At 37.2% G+C, this 17,048-nt stretch overlaps 1 protein-coding gene across 19 annotated transcripts in view; it reads right to left on the reverse strand.

Annotated features, from left to right (window-relative positions):
- Positions 1-17,048, reverse strand: part of nfasca (neurofascin homolog (chicken) a) — a 137,486-nt gene that overhangs the window by 69,814 nt on the left and 50,624 nt on the right. For all 19 annotated transcript variants that reach the window (XR_005129296.1, XM_037532442.1, XM_037532444.1 and 16 more), the window contains one exon: positions 12,108-12,168. The gene's annotated coding sequence lies outside the window, so the exon portion shown is untranslated. The remainder of the gene's footprint in view (positions 1-12,107; positions 12,169-17,048) is intronic.

Genomic DNA, 17,048 nt, shown 5'->3' on the forward strand with positions numbered 1-17,048 from the left:
CACTTTTTATTGTGTGAAAATTTCTGATGAACAAACCAACAGAAATGCTATAAGACTGCTTGGAATAAAATCTCTTTACATTAAACCACATTTTGTGATTAGCTCTGTAGTATAGTGGTTAATACCCTAATGTGGGATACCTGGGTTTGAGTCCTGGCTAAAGCAAACACCCTGCTGCTCTGATATTAAACGTCTTGTAACATTTAATTTCCGCCTATTTAATTATGTTCCTCTTGTTCTGCACGTATGTGATGCAATTTGATCCACTGTCCTCACAGCCCTTCACAATGTGTTTATCACGGATTAAAATAATAAATAATGATAGACACTTAAGCAAGAGAACACGACAGAGTGTGATACTGCAAATAACATTGCATCTTGGATGATCTACCACTCTCACCTCTCAATCATACCCATGACCAAATCATAGCCATGATGTTATACATGATGACATTCTGTTACTTTTATATGACTGTTTTGCAAAGTAAAGAAAAAGGTAAAGCATAGAAGCCCCGAAATTTGCTTCAAATATACACCACGAAGAGCAGTTCCAATGGTTGTCATATGACAATGAACAACCAATCAGATCATGTCGTCAGACCTTTCGTGCATGTGTTAGCTGTTCATTACAAGAATCCCATATACTATACATATAGATATATGCATTATGAAGATATGAGAGAAAGGGAGAATGCAGTAAACATGTGTGGAGGTTTCAGTTGGCCTACATTTTCAGCTGAGGCAGGCACTCCCGTGAGACAGTGGCCTGCTCACAATTCCAGCGACTTCCTTTACTACAGGGTTACAGCATAGTATATAACACTAGATTAAAACTAGAAATCTACACAGCTACTCAGTAAAGCAGCCTACAGCTGGTTAGGTGACATAACTACCACTGCATTAGCAGCAGTTTGAAAAGATTCAGAGGCTTCCCATGAACCTGAGGAAGCGCATGCTAACCTTCACTATCACAGCTTGATAGCACCGTGTGATGCTTTTCTATAGGATCAAACAACAGCAAATGACATAAGAAATCACTGTTATTAATCACTCTAAATTTAGTCACTTGACAGTTCTAAAAAGCCAAAATAAATTGAAATAAATAAAGCAAGAATAAAAATCTAAAACAATTGCAAGCTTTTAACACTACAGCAAAGATATGCTGTGCAAAGTCAGCTGTAGTTCCCAAACAAAACCAGTGAGCCCCAAAATACAGTCAATACAGCGAAGAGATACGCAATATCGAACACATCAAAAAATGTTTTTGTGGGTGTGGATGTTAGCTATGCTACAGTGCAGTGGTATGTGACAGTGGTAGCGTGACTGTATCGCTCTGCTCTAGCAGCTCTAAGTCTCTGCCCCAGTACATCTGTCAGAGAGAGGAGAGCTTAGCCACAGGCCTGACAATTTGCCCAGAACTCTCACTGTTCTCTATCTCTCTCACTCCCTGAAGGTCAGTGGGAGACCCGTCCTTCTCAGCCTGTTTGTCGACAGCAGACCATCTGACACTAGACACTTCAGGTGGTCATTAAATATGCAGCCACTTCTTAACAGGCTGGTCTGAACCTTGAAAATAAAAGAAAATACCTTTAATAGAAACAGTTGTTGTTGTTCTATTAGCTAGACAATGGTTTTATCAAGAGAGGCATAAATGAAAAAATTGCAATTTTGAAAGTGTATTTGAACGAGAGGACTAAAGCCACAAAATCACAGCAACAGCATGTGAGCAGCTGGGCTTCACACTGGAACTATGGATGGTTTAAAGGGTTAAATTACGAAAAAAAAAGCATTTTAAAATAAGGCATTAATTATTCAGTTATTAACATGTTTCCTTTGACACCACTACTCAAAATATTTCAAATTGAATTACTGTTGAGAGATGCACTATATTGCCAAAAGTATTTGCTTGTCTGTCTTCACACGCATATTAACTTGAGTGACATCCCATTCTTAATCCATTGTGTTTAATATGACGTTGGCCCACCCTTTGCAGCTATAACAGCTTTAACTCCTCTGGGAAGGTTTTCCACAAGGGTTAGGAGTGTGTTTATGACCATTCTTCCAGAAGCGCATTTGTGAGGTCAGATACTGATGTTGGACAAGAAGGCCTGGCTCTCAGTCTCTGCTCTAATTCATCCCAGAGGTGTTCTGTCAGGACTATTTGCAGGCCAGTCAAGTTCTTCCACACCAAACTCACTCATCCATGTCTTTATGGACCTTGTTTTGTGCACTGGTGCGCAGTCATGTTGGAACAGGAAGGGGCCATCCCCAAACTGTTCCCACAAAGTTGGAGCATGAAATTGTCCAAAATCTCTTGGCCGGCTGAAGCATTAAGAGTTCCTTTCACTGAAACTAAGGGGCCGAGCCCAACTCCTGAAAAAACCCACACCATAATAGAGTCCAGTGGCGGTGGTTTACACCTCTGCATTCGACACTTTGCATTGCTTTTCATGATGTAGGCTTGGATGCAGCTGCTCAGCCATGGAAACTCATTCCATGAAGCTCTCTACGCTGTTCTTGAGCTAATCTGAAGGGCGAATCTGTAGCGTTTGACTCTTCAGAAAATTGGCGACCTCTGTGCAATATGTGCCTCAGCATCTGCTGACCCCGCTCTGCCATTTTACATGGAAAACCACTCTGTGGCTGAGTTGCTGTCATTCCCAATCACTTCCACTACCACAGACAACTACATTTACATTTACATTTACAATTACAGCATTTAGCAGACGCTCTTATCCAGAGCGACTTACAAGAAGTGCTTTGTCTATCTAGAGAAAGTATCTTTGCTAGTTACCAATAGGTTAGAGAAATAGACAGTCCTGAGCTCAGATACTGCTAGAAACAAAAGTCACTGTAGATACTCAGAAAAAAGGAACAGAGTTGAACACAGAACTCTGTACCGTACAATACAATACAATACAGTAAACTACAATACACAGTGCAATACAATAAAATATAATATACAAGTGCAGCACAATATATTGCAAACAATACTTAATTCAATGCTCATTTAAGTGCTGTCTAAAAAGATGTGTCTTCAGTCTGCGTTTGAAGTCAACATTGTCACAGTTGACTGTGGAATATTTAGTAGTGAGGAAATTTCACAACTGGACTTGTTGCATAGCTGGCATCCTATCATGGTACCATGCTGGAATTTCAAGTTCCTGAGAGCAACCCATTCTTTCATAAATGTTTCTTTATTTATGCAAACCCATTCTTTCACTCTGCATGCCTAGGTGCTTGGTTTTATACACCTGTGGCCATGGAAGTGATTGGAACACCTGAATTCAATGATTTGGATACCTATAGTCTAGGTACATTAAATTGAAGAAATGTTGTGTGCTCAACTGCATTCAAGCCTATACAAATAATACACATTGTAGAATGCAAGGAAATTTGATGAAAGCATTGCTGCAAAAGTCTTTAGACCACATCAACACAAGCACTGTCGGGCATGCGCAATCACACAGACTCACTTTTTTCATTTATTCCTCTATCATGCAGTGGGGAGGCTGAATCTAATTTTGCAGGTGTTGAGATTTTGAGGGGTGTGAGTGCTGTGTGTGCCTTCTGTGAATGACTGTTTGAATAAATTAGATAGATACAGAGAGATGTAGGAGATATGGGGGGGGGGGGGGGGGGGGGGGGGGGGGGCAAAGAAAAACTCCACTACCATGCTACCTTGAAACCTTAACATTTTGAAAGATAGTAACTGATGCGCGCACACACACACACACACACACACACACACACACACACACACACACACACACAGATTCAAAATGTCTGGAGAACAGACATGGTCAGAGGCCAGCACATGCCTCCACTTCCTGCTTCTATCCTTCTATCCCTACCTCCTTCCATCAATCTGTTTCTCTGCATACTTTGTTTGCGTCCTTTCATCCTGATCTTTCATTGGTCAGGACCCCTACAGCACTGCAGCGACACTGATGTGGTGGTGGTGTGTTAGTATGTGTTGTGTTGAGTGGATCAGACACAGCAGGAGTTTTTAAACACACTGTGTCCACTCACTGTCCATTTTATTAGATGCACTTTCCTTGTTGCTCTATCATGTAGATGTAAAGTCAGAGACAGTAGTTCATCTGTTGCTGCACTGTTTGTGTTAGTCTTCCTTGAAGCTATCAGTGGTCACAGGAGTCTGCCCACCGACTGCTGTTGATTGGATATTTTTGGTTGGTGGACTATTCTCAGTCCAGCAGTGACACTGAGGTATTTAAAAACTCTAGCAACACTGTTGTGTCTGATCCACTGAGACCAATGCACCATCACCATGTCAGTGTCATGGCACTGCAAATAATACTTACTTTGTGGTGGTCCTGTGGGGGTCCTGACCACTGAAGAACAGGTTTTGTAAACAGAGCTGATAAAATGGACAATAAGTGTAGATACAAGAAAGTGTACATTTTTTTGACGTGTATCGTATCGTGAACTTTTATTTATTTATTTATTTTTTTTATTTTATTGGAAAAATACAATACTTCCAACCACAAAAATACAATTCACCAATTCCCACTTTTTGCCTTTTGAATCATGTGTATATGTACACAGTCACATACACACACAACAACAACAAAACTAACCCAAAAACACCTTGATAACAATGAAGGATAAAATAATTGAACTAATTACTAAATACCGTGCATTAAACAATAACCACCCCTCCCCCAACGCCCCCACCTCAGCTCAACATGACCAACTCAAATATTGCTAGTTTTTTAAACTATATATAAGGCAACACAAAAACAAGCACATACTCAATCGGGTAGTGTCTCCATATTAGTGAAATAAGAAATAAAGGGTTGGAGAAATAAAAGGTTGGAGATTCACCCCAAGAACAGTGGACATAGTCGTAAAATAACCCTCCCAGAAACCTTTCAGATCAGGACAAAGAAAAAACGTGGCTAAGGTGACAAGGAGAGCCATGGCATTTATCACATTTGTCTTCCATTTCCGGATACAGTTCAGATAGTCTAGACTTAGAGAAATGCACCCTGTATAAGAGCTTAAATTGAATAAGTCCGAGACGGGCACAAGAGGTGGTAGATCGAATCCTTTCTATGGCTTGTTCCCAGGATCCCGCATGAATTTGTATTCCCAATTCACTCTCCCATATGCCTTTAAATTTGCCAGTTGAGTGGCTACTAAAGGCCAAGATAATGTCATACAGCTTTGAAATAATTCCTCTGTGATGGGGAACAAATGAAAGCATGGTTTCCCACCGAAACCCTCTCACCTAGGGTTTTACGAACCCTAGGTGATTTCCCACCCCAAACAAAAGAACAAATTATCTTATCCAGTGAGTCAAAAAATGTTTTGGCAGAAAAAGGTATTGTCTGAAATAAAAATAGAAAATTTGGTAAAATATTCATATTAAAAAAATTGATCTTGCCAATTAATGAAAGGGGGAGATTACCCCATCTTTGAATATCGGAGGTAATCTTTAAGATGAGGGGAGTGAAATTAGCAGATGCAAGGCTAGACAAAGAAGTCACATTGATACCTAGGTATTTAAACCCCGATGGACTAAACTGAAAAGGTAAATCTGACTGTTGAAGATGACAAGCTGTGATATTAACAGGAAAACACTCACTTTTCCACCAATTTAATTTGTAACCTGAAAAGGCGCTGAAGTTCTCCAAAATACTTAAAACAGCAGGGATCGAAAGTGTGGGATGTGTTATATATTAACAAATCATCCGCATACAACGATAATTTATATTCAAGTCCGTTACGGGTGATTCCTTTCAAGAAAGTGTACTTAACATATCTTTAATTTCTTTATTCTATATCCAACTATATATATATATATATATATATATATATATATATATATATATATATATATATATATGGGCTATACTTCAAACAATAGCAGTAGCAGTAATCCAAGGACAGTAAAGTAGGCTAGGCTAGTGATAGCTATCAAAGTTTAGCATGTAGCCCACCAAAATACAATGGCACACACTATAAAAAATTCAAATGGAAATACTGCAACAAATCAGTCCAAAAATCCCACTGATAAAGCATATATTCTGCATATGCACCTTTAATATGGAAAATAAAGTTATTTCTGAGAATTGTAATGCTCTTGTATGAGTCCCCAGCTGCTCAATGTCACTACAGCAATACAGACTAAACTGCTAAATGTTATCATACAAAAACTAAGAAATAAACTTACAGGTAGATTAATAAACTACTAAATTATTTATAATACATACAACTTTCTGAACTTCTGCAGTTTCAATCACTGTCTTACTAAAACTGTTGGAATAACTATTTAACTTTGCTTACAAAAAAGCAAAGCAGAGACTATCTCTGTTCAGGAGGCTGAGGAGTTTTAACACCAGCAAATACACTCTGATCATGGTCTACAGGTCACTTATAGAGAGTATTCTTAGTTTCAATATCGTGTCTTGGTACGGGAACCTCTCATTTAAGCAAAGAAATAAACTGGCCCAGGTGGTCAATCAGGCTAGTAAGATGATTGGACATAAACAACTGTCACTCCAGAACTTATACATCCGATCCATAACCAACAAGGCAACCCAGATCTACAAGGACCCTACCCACTGCCTTCATTTGTCATTCCAGTTGCTGCCATCAGGCAGGAGACTTAAGGTCCCACTAGCTAGAAAGAATGGGTACAAAAAATTATTTGTGCCCACTGCTGTGAGCATTCTAAATAAGGACATACTAAATAACCCCCTACATAGTTAATATGCTCTGTTGCTGTAAGTGTTTTTAAGTGTTTTTTGTGCCTATGTATGTATTTCTTGATTGCCAAAGACAAATCTCCATTTAATGCAAATTTAATGGACAATAAAGTTTTCTTATCTTATCTTAACTACTGTTTAATCTGTTAAGTTTTTGCCAGTATTAAATTAAAATGACAGTGTTATTTTTAGTTAAAATCAGCATCAATGTTCGAATCGGTCAGGTCTTACAGTCTACACTGCAAAAACGTGCATATGTCCAGTACAAGTGCATTTTCCCATCCATGCTGTAACTCTGGTTTTGAGGCAAAACAGCTTGCCATAAATAATGTGAGGTACTGTACACACACACCTACGCACACGTATACAAACACATAGCCCCCCAGCCAACATTGGCAGAAGCTGTTTGGCAGACTCAGCAGCCTGACCAGGCTACAGTGTGCCTGTTATTGGTACAGTAACAGTCCAACTCCCATAAGGCAGAATGGCCTGAGGTACTGGAGCCAGCTTTCTCTGCCAGGACTTCCTGCCTCTGTTCCATCCTAATGAGACACTGTGAGAGAACAGAGCTGCAGCAGACACATATGACGGGCTACTGAAAGCTCACTGAACTGTGCTTCATGAAAATTATAGACAGGCATGTGATCGAGCATGTGGGCTGCTAGCTTATGCCAAGGCTGCAGTCTGTGACCCCATAAATAAGGGTCTTAGGTCTTTCACATTGGGCTCAGAACCTGAAAATGTCACCATCTTGTTCGGCCATATGGCATAAAATGAGTATCTCACTATTCTGGTCTTTGGTGATAAACGATGAACTGTATATCTTGATATTAATCTATTCCTCTGCAATGGCTTAAAAGAGTGATTTTTCTTTGTAAAAAGCCATAATTTGGACTGAACAGTCTTTGTTAAATGCATTGAGAGATGGACATAACAAAATGTTGCCAAGTAGGATATGTTATCCATTAACTGAAATAAGCTCTATTTAAAAATAAAAACCTATTCAGAAATAATAAATAATAAGTCTGGGTTAGTGTAGAGATGATATGGCTGCTATGACCTTCAAAGCAAAAATTGCTGCTTCTTCAAAATAAAAAAAAGCACCAGAATTAATATTTGCTGGCCTTAATGCACTTGGAATTAGCTCTTTTAATGCTGAGGCAATGCTTAATGCTCCCTTAATGCTCAACGCTTCTCTGTTAATAACATTATATCTTAATGCTGTTCCAACATTTATTTTGATCTATTATGATATAAAGATGATACAAATAAGCTGAAACATGATATAAATAAGCTGAAAAATAGACATGTTTGTGTTACAATCTACCATTTCAGTAAGAAAATATATGAATAGGAATGTATCTCACACTTCAGACAACCTTTATTCATCTAATAAAACAAGTCAATACAAAGTGCTTAGCAGTGCAAATTCCATATGTGTATGCACCAAAAATAAAGGCAGCGTGGTGCTTCTTTTATATAATGAAAGAAAACACACATCTCACAGAAATACTCTGTGTCAGAGAGTTACCTACCAGTTAAATACAATGACCACTAGCAGATGGTAAGCAGTTTTTCAGTCATATAGTACTATATATTTTTCAGAAAAAAATAAAGTATGTATGTCAGAGCTGTGTAAATATTATTAAGACCTCAGTATTATCAATGTAATATACAACACAAGCAAAAATGTCTCTATAGCACAAAACATGAATTTAAACATTGTATATTAACATCCAAACGAGGGCTGCCAAAAGTGTGGCCTGCAGGCTAAAGTTGAAGTTAGAATGTTTGATTTAGACCCCCAAGACCCTTACCCAGTGAGGGTAAGGTAATGTTCACATTATTCAATTCTTATTTTACTTTTAAACTGTATTCAGTTTAGAAATATAGTAATGAAATATAGTTTCAGTAATGAAATATAGTGTAACATTATAAAATACAATTTTAAAAGCTTGATTTAAAACCCACCTACATTATTTAGTTAAACTCAGAAACAGTGAAGACAACTCTGCATTCTATTCATCAAACAAAGCAACATTTTCCTGTTGTCAAACACCTCTCCTTTTATAGCTAAATAAATAAATAAATAAATAAATACATGCATTTAGAAGGTGTTGTTGAGAAATGGCTTGTAAAAAAGACTGAAGAGCTGCATTAGGCTGCTATGTGAAACACACAGAAATGATTATGAGCATAATGGCCCTTAAAACCTGAAAACACTTCAGCCCAGTGTGAACATGTGTGGGCATGCTGTCTGCCACTCAAGAGCTAGCGGTGTGCAGGTGGCAACAGTATGGCTGATGGATTGCAATCCCAGTTTAGAACCTCAAAGCCTGGCATCAGCCATAAGACTGTCTAAACATCCTCATGGTCACCAACCACTGAATGTTTTAAGGGCCAATGGTCTACATTTTTCTTGTACTTTATTTTTTCCTCTGAGAATTACTTATAACATTTATGTGGTTTATGCACCAAAAATAGCCACAATTCATTTTTACATGACCATTTTCCACTCTCACATTATCCCTTAAATTAAGTGGCTGGTTTTTTTGTACCTTTAAGACAGATATATAAGATATATCTGTCTTAGACATGTTACAATTACTACATAATCAGCGATTTCTAATGTTTTTGCATGTATGCTAGCAGAATGAGGGTTTTTTTGCTTATATTTTCACTTTTAAGAAAAAAAACGTTTTGCTTGACTACACAGAATTCTGTGTAACTCAGACATTTGTGTGAAAGTGTGTGTGTGTGTGTATGTGCTCATGAGCTGGTTTCTGCAACATCATAATTTTTTTTTTTTTTTATGAAAACAGGCTGTTAATATGGACAGTATGGAGTAGGTAGTGAATGGTATGTTTTGGAAGTTTAACGTGGCTTCTGGTATGAAATCACTTCGACTACTATTTGTTGTTAAAATATGATGTTCAGAGAAAAATCCTGCAGTAAGCTTGAATCATTCTTTTTTTGTAATATTGTGGTGGAACTGAAACATTGCTGGACTGAAAATGTTCACTGCAACAGACCTAAAGTCACTGCATTAATATCAAAAATTTTAACGGCTCTCATTATATATCAAATATATTACCAAGTTTGAATTTATACTTTAACATTAAAATTGAACAAAATGAACAGTTCAGTCAAAGTTAAACATCAAATTGATCATTTATTTTATTTATAATTAAGCTAATATATATAATAATAAATATATAATTTACTTATTATCTGTTCTTTTGGAAAAAGTCATTATTGTGGCATCTGTCATGTATCAAATGTAAAATAAACTACATAAACTACAAACTCCTTTTTTTGTCCTCATCTGTTCTTGACTCTGACTTGGCTACAGGAAATTCTTGACTCAAGGCTTTAAGAACAATGCAACAATGAACATGTTAATCACAGTGCATTCAACAATAAAGACAGCATGATGCTTTTTTAACATAGTGATGGAAGACATGGTAACACACAGAAAGCTCAGATTTCACATGTTGCTATAGTTCACTATGCCCAATGTGGACATGCAGGCAGATCAATGGTCAAACAATCCTGTTCACACTTGGTCTTAACTTAGCTGATCAAAAATGAGCTGTGTATATTCATTTACACTTGTCTCTGTTTAATCTCTGATGTGATAATGCTGTTGATTAGGCAACTCTTCCTAGTGGAATGCATCAGAACACTTCAAACACAACAAATGGTATGTGTTCATATACATTCGTATCCAAAAGTTTGGCGACACCATGTCAAATTACACTTTTAGTTCATTTTTTTATTTCACAGTAAGTGCAGATTCTTTACACAACTATGCACAGTTACTGTTTTTTACTGAACATACCACAAAAAAAAACATTAAATGTGGCAAGGCACATTTAATATGTTGTTTTTTCATTTTTTCCAATATGTTATACTCAGTGTGCACTAACATTTGCAGAAAAAGCCCTATTTGAGTTTACTGAGGATGTGTTAACTTCGAAAACCAACAAAACATGTCATTTGACCAGGAGGTGTTCACACTTTTGCATTTGACTGTATGTCCCTGATCGCCTCTGAAGGCAGTTTACACGCACATCACAATGTGTCTTTGAGATGCATTGGTTTAAATCTGTACTTGTTGCTGTCCACCTGTAATTAAATCGTCTGATTTATGTTAATGCCAGGTGTAAATAGGGCCACAGTCCCTGAATGTATCATCAATGATACTAGGAGTGCATAATCATATCGGATATCAGAGTCATAATGATTTCAGCATTGGACAGATGTTTAGATTTGGAAAATATTTCAAATCAATATATGATGAAACTGAAAAGGAAAATTCAGTATATTTTTCATTTTACTGCATTTGTAAACATACAGTACAGATGTTATGTACCAAAAAATGTCCAGGTAATCCAGGTAAATCAAGCCCCCTGTACTATATTTTATAATTGTTTATGCATTAGCATCGGCAGATATATATCTGAAAACAACGGGTACTGGTATTGGCCCACAGTTCCCATATCAGTGCCTAAATGACATTACATAAGATACTCATGTAAGCCCATCGTTAAAAGTGCAGATGGAGAAGAAAATGAGGTTTAAGGGCTTAACAGCCAAAAAAAGCCAGCTACAGCACTTCAGGGTAGGAGGCCTATGCGTGAGTGCCAAAAAGGGTTAATGATGCATAGTGCCAAAAACATAAAAATGAAATGGCACAGTTAGGGCAAACACTTATGCCCGTAGTATGACTGTGGGCTGAAGACTAAGCAAGCTGTGTCTCTCCCTCTCGCTCTTTCTCCTACTCTGCTGACAGTAGCAGAGCCTAAGGCAGTGACATGCCCGTCATTCTGACTCCTAAACAGCACCCCCCCACTTCACAAACACACACACACACAAAAAACAGGGCCCATACTCTTGATCTATAAATACTCTCATGCCCATCACAGCCAATTACCCTCAGAGAAGCTTTGGCCTCCCTTGCTCCAGACACTCCTTACCAACCCCCCATTCACCCCTTCATCTCCTCAGGCACCCACCGCAACCCCCTCCTTAAATAAGACAGTGGTGGGGGGAGGTGTAAAAAAAGGTTTTCAGGGTATCCCCCAAATGAGCATGCAGAAGATAACAGAATAAGCACTGGATTTTCAAATGAAGTGAAAAATGTTACCCATGTATTATCTTAAGGCATGTCAAGTTAAACACAGATGTAGATGTATTAAACACATACAGAAACCACATTAAACAAGGACAGATAGTAGCAAGTATAGTAAATTTAGTAGTAGTAATAATAATAATAATAATAATAATAATAATAATAATAATAATAATCATCATCATCATCATCATCATCATAATACATTTGGTATACATTGGTAATGCAAGCTTACTTACACAAAATATGCTGGAAAATTCCAATAACCTTATAAATGATGAAGGCAGAGGCTTGTGAGACCTGCAAAGGAAACAAAAGAAGTTTAAATTTAAAAAGAAAAAACGTCTTCATCCAGTTTCATCTATTCCTTGTGGATACTTTCAAATGATGGGCTGCCATTATTTGCATCATATTGTCATTGTATTAACAACTTAACCAACACTATACACAAAACAAGCAAGGACCAAATACAGAACCAAGAGGAACCCCTAGGATCATGCATATAAACATAACACTAATGAAGATAAAAGGGTTTAATGTTGCTTTTTTCTTCTTTAATATTCTTTTGTTTTCCGAGCACAGCACTGCCTTAAGGAAGACAAATGAAGGGAATTCTCATGAGAGACTACCATATGTAGACAAGATGGTCTGATTTGAAATCTCTCTCTCTCTATGTTGTTTGTAATTGCTTGTTTTATTCATGACTGATTACACAAAACATGGGTTACATATTATGTACATTTTGTATGCATTATTTTCCTTTCATAGAGGAACACAAAGTAGGCCACACAAAGTAAGGGACTTTTCATAGTGAAAATAACTGTGTGAGCAATGACAGCTTAAAAAGAGACAAAACTTTGCTCCCAGGTGTGTCCTTCTCTAAGGACACTGGAACATGTGGTCTGGAATGCTCAATTATTTTCCAGTCAGCCTATGACACTCCTAGCTACGTAATTGCTACTTCTAATGTTAAGGGGATGTTGACCTCTGTCACATAAGGACAGCACTGAGTTCTTAGCTGAGGAACAGTGCACAGGGAGTGAGGAAAAGAGGACACAGCAGCAAAAGAGACATAACAGATAAACAGAAACTATGCAGAATGAAAATGGTGACCGACCAAAAAAAAATGATGGATGGTTGAAGTGGGTCTTGCTGACAGTCTTAGCAGCCGAAGAATGCCCTGTACAGACTAGTCTCTGTAGATGCTGAAACAGTGCATTGGCCTGGAGGAGGAACATGGCCTCAGAGTTCATCCCATATGTTGTGTGTACATATCAGCGCAGTTAGATGTGATGAAAAAGGCATGACCAGGCGACAGCTTGTCTCCTTAAATATATGAGTGTCCAAATCCACACTGACATTTCTTGCAATGTAGGGACTAAAGTTAACTACAGCTCATGTCAACGATTTAGGCACTGAAAAGCTTATGTGATGGGGACTAATTAATAGGCTGTCATGTCACACTCAAGAATGACTTTAGGACAGAATGCTAGATGCCTTAAAAACAGTTCAAATAAAATAAAATACAGATACATCTAAAGATAAATACTAAATTTAAGTCTCAATCAATCAACTATTTGTTTCTTTTATGTCACGAGAATCAACACATTTACATATATCAACCTATGAAGACTACAGCAGTTTAGCTACACCCATTCAAATTGAAGTTCTAGGGAGTATTTCAGGTCTGGGTGTTTTCAGCTCTGCCTTTTGAATGAGGCACGACACAAAACAACCAATCAGATCATCTTTCTTATATCAGCCTTAAAGGCACAGTTTTTAATTCTAAGAGAAAAAGAGAGATTTAAAAATGGTCATGTAAAAATCAATTAAATATGGTACATAAAACCATAAAATGGATCTCAATGGAAAAAAATAAAACATAGGATATGGACCCGTTGGCAGGTATAATTTTAGATAATGTAAAAATATACAAAACACATGCCAATAGTAATAACTGTTTAAAATAACTGTCAAGGTTTAAAAAGAACATGATACAAATTTAAATCTACTGAAATTAATGATATTTCAGCAATGTGTTCATTATATATAGTTCTAAAAAGTTGAGACAGATTGTCAAATGCTAATTAAAGCAGATTAGAAACTGTACAAAACACATACTTGTATGTTTACCTTAATAATTTCATTGTCTTAGTTATTATACAGTAATTCTAAATCTGATGGCTACAAAATCTTCCAAAACAGTTTTTGGTGGAACACTTAACCACTGCGTTACACCATCTTTTCTTTTAGAAAGAATTTAAAAATGTTTTGGGGACTAAAGACAAAAAACTTTTTTTTGCTATTTGTCTGTCATACAAGGCTGCACAAATGAACAGGGCCTTTGCTGGTGTATTTTGAGATTAATAAGACACACATTTTCAATGGGAGACAGTTCTGTCTCTCAGTTCACTCTCAGATTACACAGCCATGCTGTTGTAACACATGCAGAATGTGGCTTGGTGTCATCATTATGAAATAATTATAGGTATGGCCGAAAAAGAGGGTGCCTACAAGGCAGTAGATGTTGCTCCAAAATGTGTTCAGTGATAATGGAGCTTTTGCATGTGCAAGTTATGTGCAAGTTATCCACTAATAGCTCCTTATACTATATGGGCCCCATATACTATATAGAGATGCAAGCTTTTGAACTTTACACTGACAACAGGTGCATAGTGCTTTTCTTTAGCCCAGAGAACACAACTAACATCATATACAATATGAAAAGTTGATTCATCAGACCACAATACACATTTCCACTCTGCATCAGTTAATTTCAGATAAGCTCAGAGAGGTCGACAGCATTTCTGAAAGCTTTTTGACATATGGCTTCCACTGTGCACAGTACAGTCTTAAGTTACATTTGTTGATGCAGTGATGGACAGTGTTTACTGACTTTCTCAAAGGTTTCCCAAACCTACAAATTGATATTTATCACAGAACCATGGCGGTTTTTAATACAGTCCCATCTGAGTTGTCAAAGATCATCAGCATTCATTTGTGATTTTTGGGCTTGTCCTTCATGCACAGAGATTTTCCTGAATCTTTTGATGATATTGTTATATGACACTGAGGGAAAATTACCTAAAACTCTTACAACCCCTACCTGACGATGAAAAGTTTCACTAAAACACTACATGTATTGTATTTGTACTGTTTTTGTTCAAATACAGATCAAAGTAGACTTTAGTAGACAGGTTACTGATTTATGTGTTATTGACTTTCAGTCCCAACTTTTTCGGATGTGCATTTAACATAAAATACACACTCACTGGCCACTTTATTAGGTACACAAGTAGCTAATCAGCCAATCACATGGTCGCAACTCAACGCATTTAGGCATGTAGAGGTGGTCAAGACAACTTGCTGAAGTGCAGACCGAGCATCAGAATGGGGAAGAAAGGGGATTTAAGTGACTTTGAACGTGGCGTGGTTGTTGGTGCCAGACGGGCTGGTCTGAGTATTTCAGAAACTGCTGATCTACTGGGATTTTCACGCACAACCATCTCTAGGGTTTATAGAGAATGGTCTGAAAAAGAGAAAATATCCAGTGAGCGGCGGTTGTGTGGATGAAAATGCCTTGTTGATGTGAGAGGTCAGAGGAGAATGGGCAGACTGGTTCAAGATGATAGAAAGGTAACAGTAACTCAAATAACCAACCAAAATCTCTGAGGAATGTTTCCAACACTTTGTTGAAAGTATGCCATGAAGAATTAAGGCAGTTCTGAAGGCAAAAGGGGGTCAGACCTTTTACTAGCAAGTACCTCATAAAGTATCCGGTGAGTGTATATTTGTTTTTGATATTGCTTAATACATGAAACCTTAAAAGAGAATTCTACATATATGTTTAAATGTCTGCATATTTAAATCATTCTGATGTAAATAAAGTCATTCAGAGAGGTTTGGTATGAAAAGCAGACTTACTATGACTAAAAATTATCAATATAATTCATAATCAAAAAGGATCAAATGCATATAAAAAGAACATACATGTAGGTTCACTGGTTATTTGCATAGCAAATCAATTGCCTGGTTCACTTCACTACCACTGTATAGAAAATCCAAGCTGGCATGTTTTAAACCCCTCTGACTGCCAGCTGAAACATCAGCCAGGTCTTGCTATACATAACACATATTTCAACATATGTCTCAATAATACAGCTGTTATGTACTCTTTACACAAATTTTACAGTTAAGTGGTGATGTAAGTGAAAAAGTAAATTAGGTTACTCATAGTCAGAGTTTTCATAACCACTGTTCATTCATGCAGAAAGTCAAACAGTAGACATTGGCCTTAATCACAGTAGTTGGCATTATATTTGGAGTATTAATCATATACTACAAGTAGTGCAAATAACCAGTCCAAGTGAGAATTATACACGCTAACACCGCACCAAAAATGACAGCCAAAAACCATTTCTGACAATAAATAACATACAAACTGCACCCACGAGGCTACATTCTGTACCTAAGACTATGAAGCTAACAGAAGACCAGGAGTTCATGTATGAGGGCCTGATCTACGCTACATCTGCGGAGTCAGCTATGTGTGTGTACAGATCAATATTCAGCTGTCATGTTTTCTACACTACTTTTGTTTGTTTCATTAAATGTAGCTACTAAGCAGATCCAATCATAGCAGGGATTTAACAGGTTTAAACATGACTAACACATTTCTTTTGAAAACTTCAAAACATACCTATTTTGAAGAAAATCCTTTTATCTAATAAATACTGAAATACTGCAAATGTTTCTGAAGGGCCCTGATGGTGAGACTGGAGACACATGCCAGGAGAAAGGCTAAGATATGGGCTTGTAAAGCTAGATAGCAATACATAACAATACATATCATCAGCCTGTGACCCTGAGGGAGAAGCGGCTTAGAAAGTGTGTGTGTGTGTGTGTGTGTGTGTGTGTGTGTGTGTGTGTGTGTGTGTGCGCGTGTGTACACATCATCAGTAAGAGCATAAACTAAAAACGTTTACTGACAGCGCTGGACCTATAAAGACCCATGCATATAAACAATAAAGGCTTCCAGTGAGTTTTATAAAGGAGTTTAAAGTGGTTTATTTTTTCAAATTGCTTTGATCAGTGTTTTTTTTTGTTTGTTTGCTTGTTTTATCAGTAAAAATGAAAAAAATATTTCCGGTTTCAAGACTTTTTAATGTATTTGGATATTA

This window comes from Pygocentrus nattereri, chromosome 21 (genome assembly GCF_015220715.1).
Source record: "Pygocentrus nattereri isolate fPygNat1 chromosome 21, fPygNat1.pri, whole genome shotgun sequence".
Taxonomy (NCBI): Eukaryota; Metazoa; Chordata; class Actinopteri; order Characiformes; family Serrasalmidae; genus Pygocentrus; species Pygocentrus nattereri.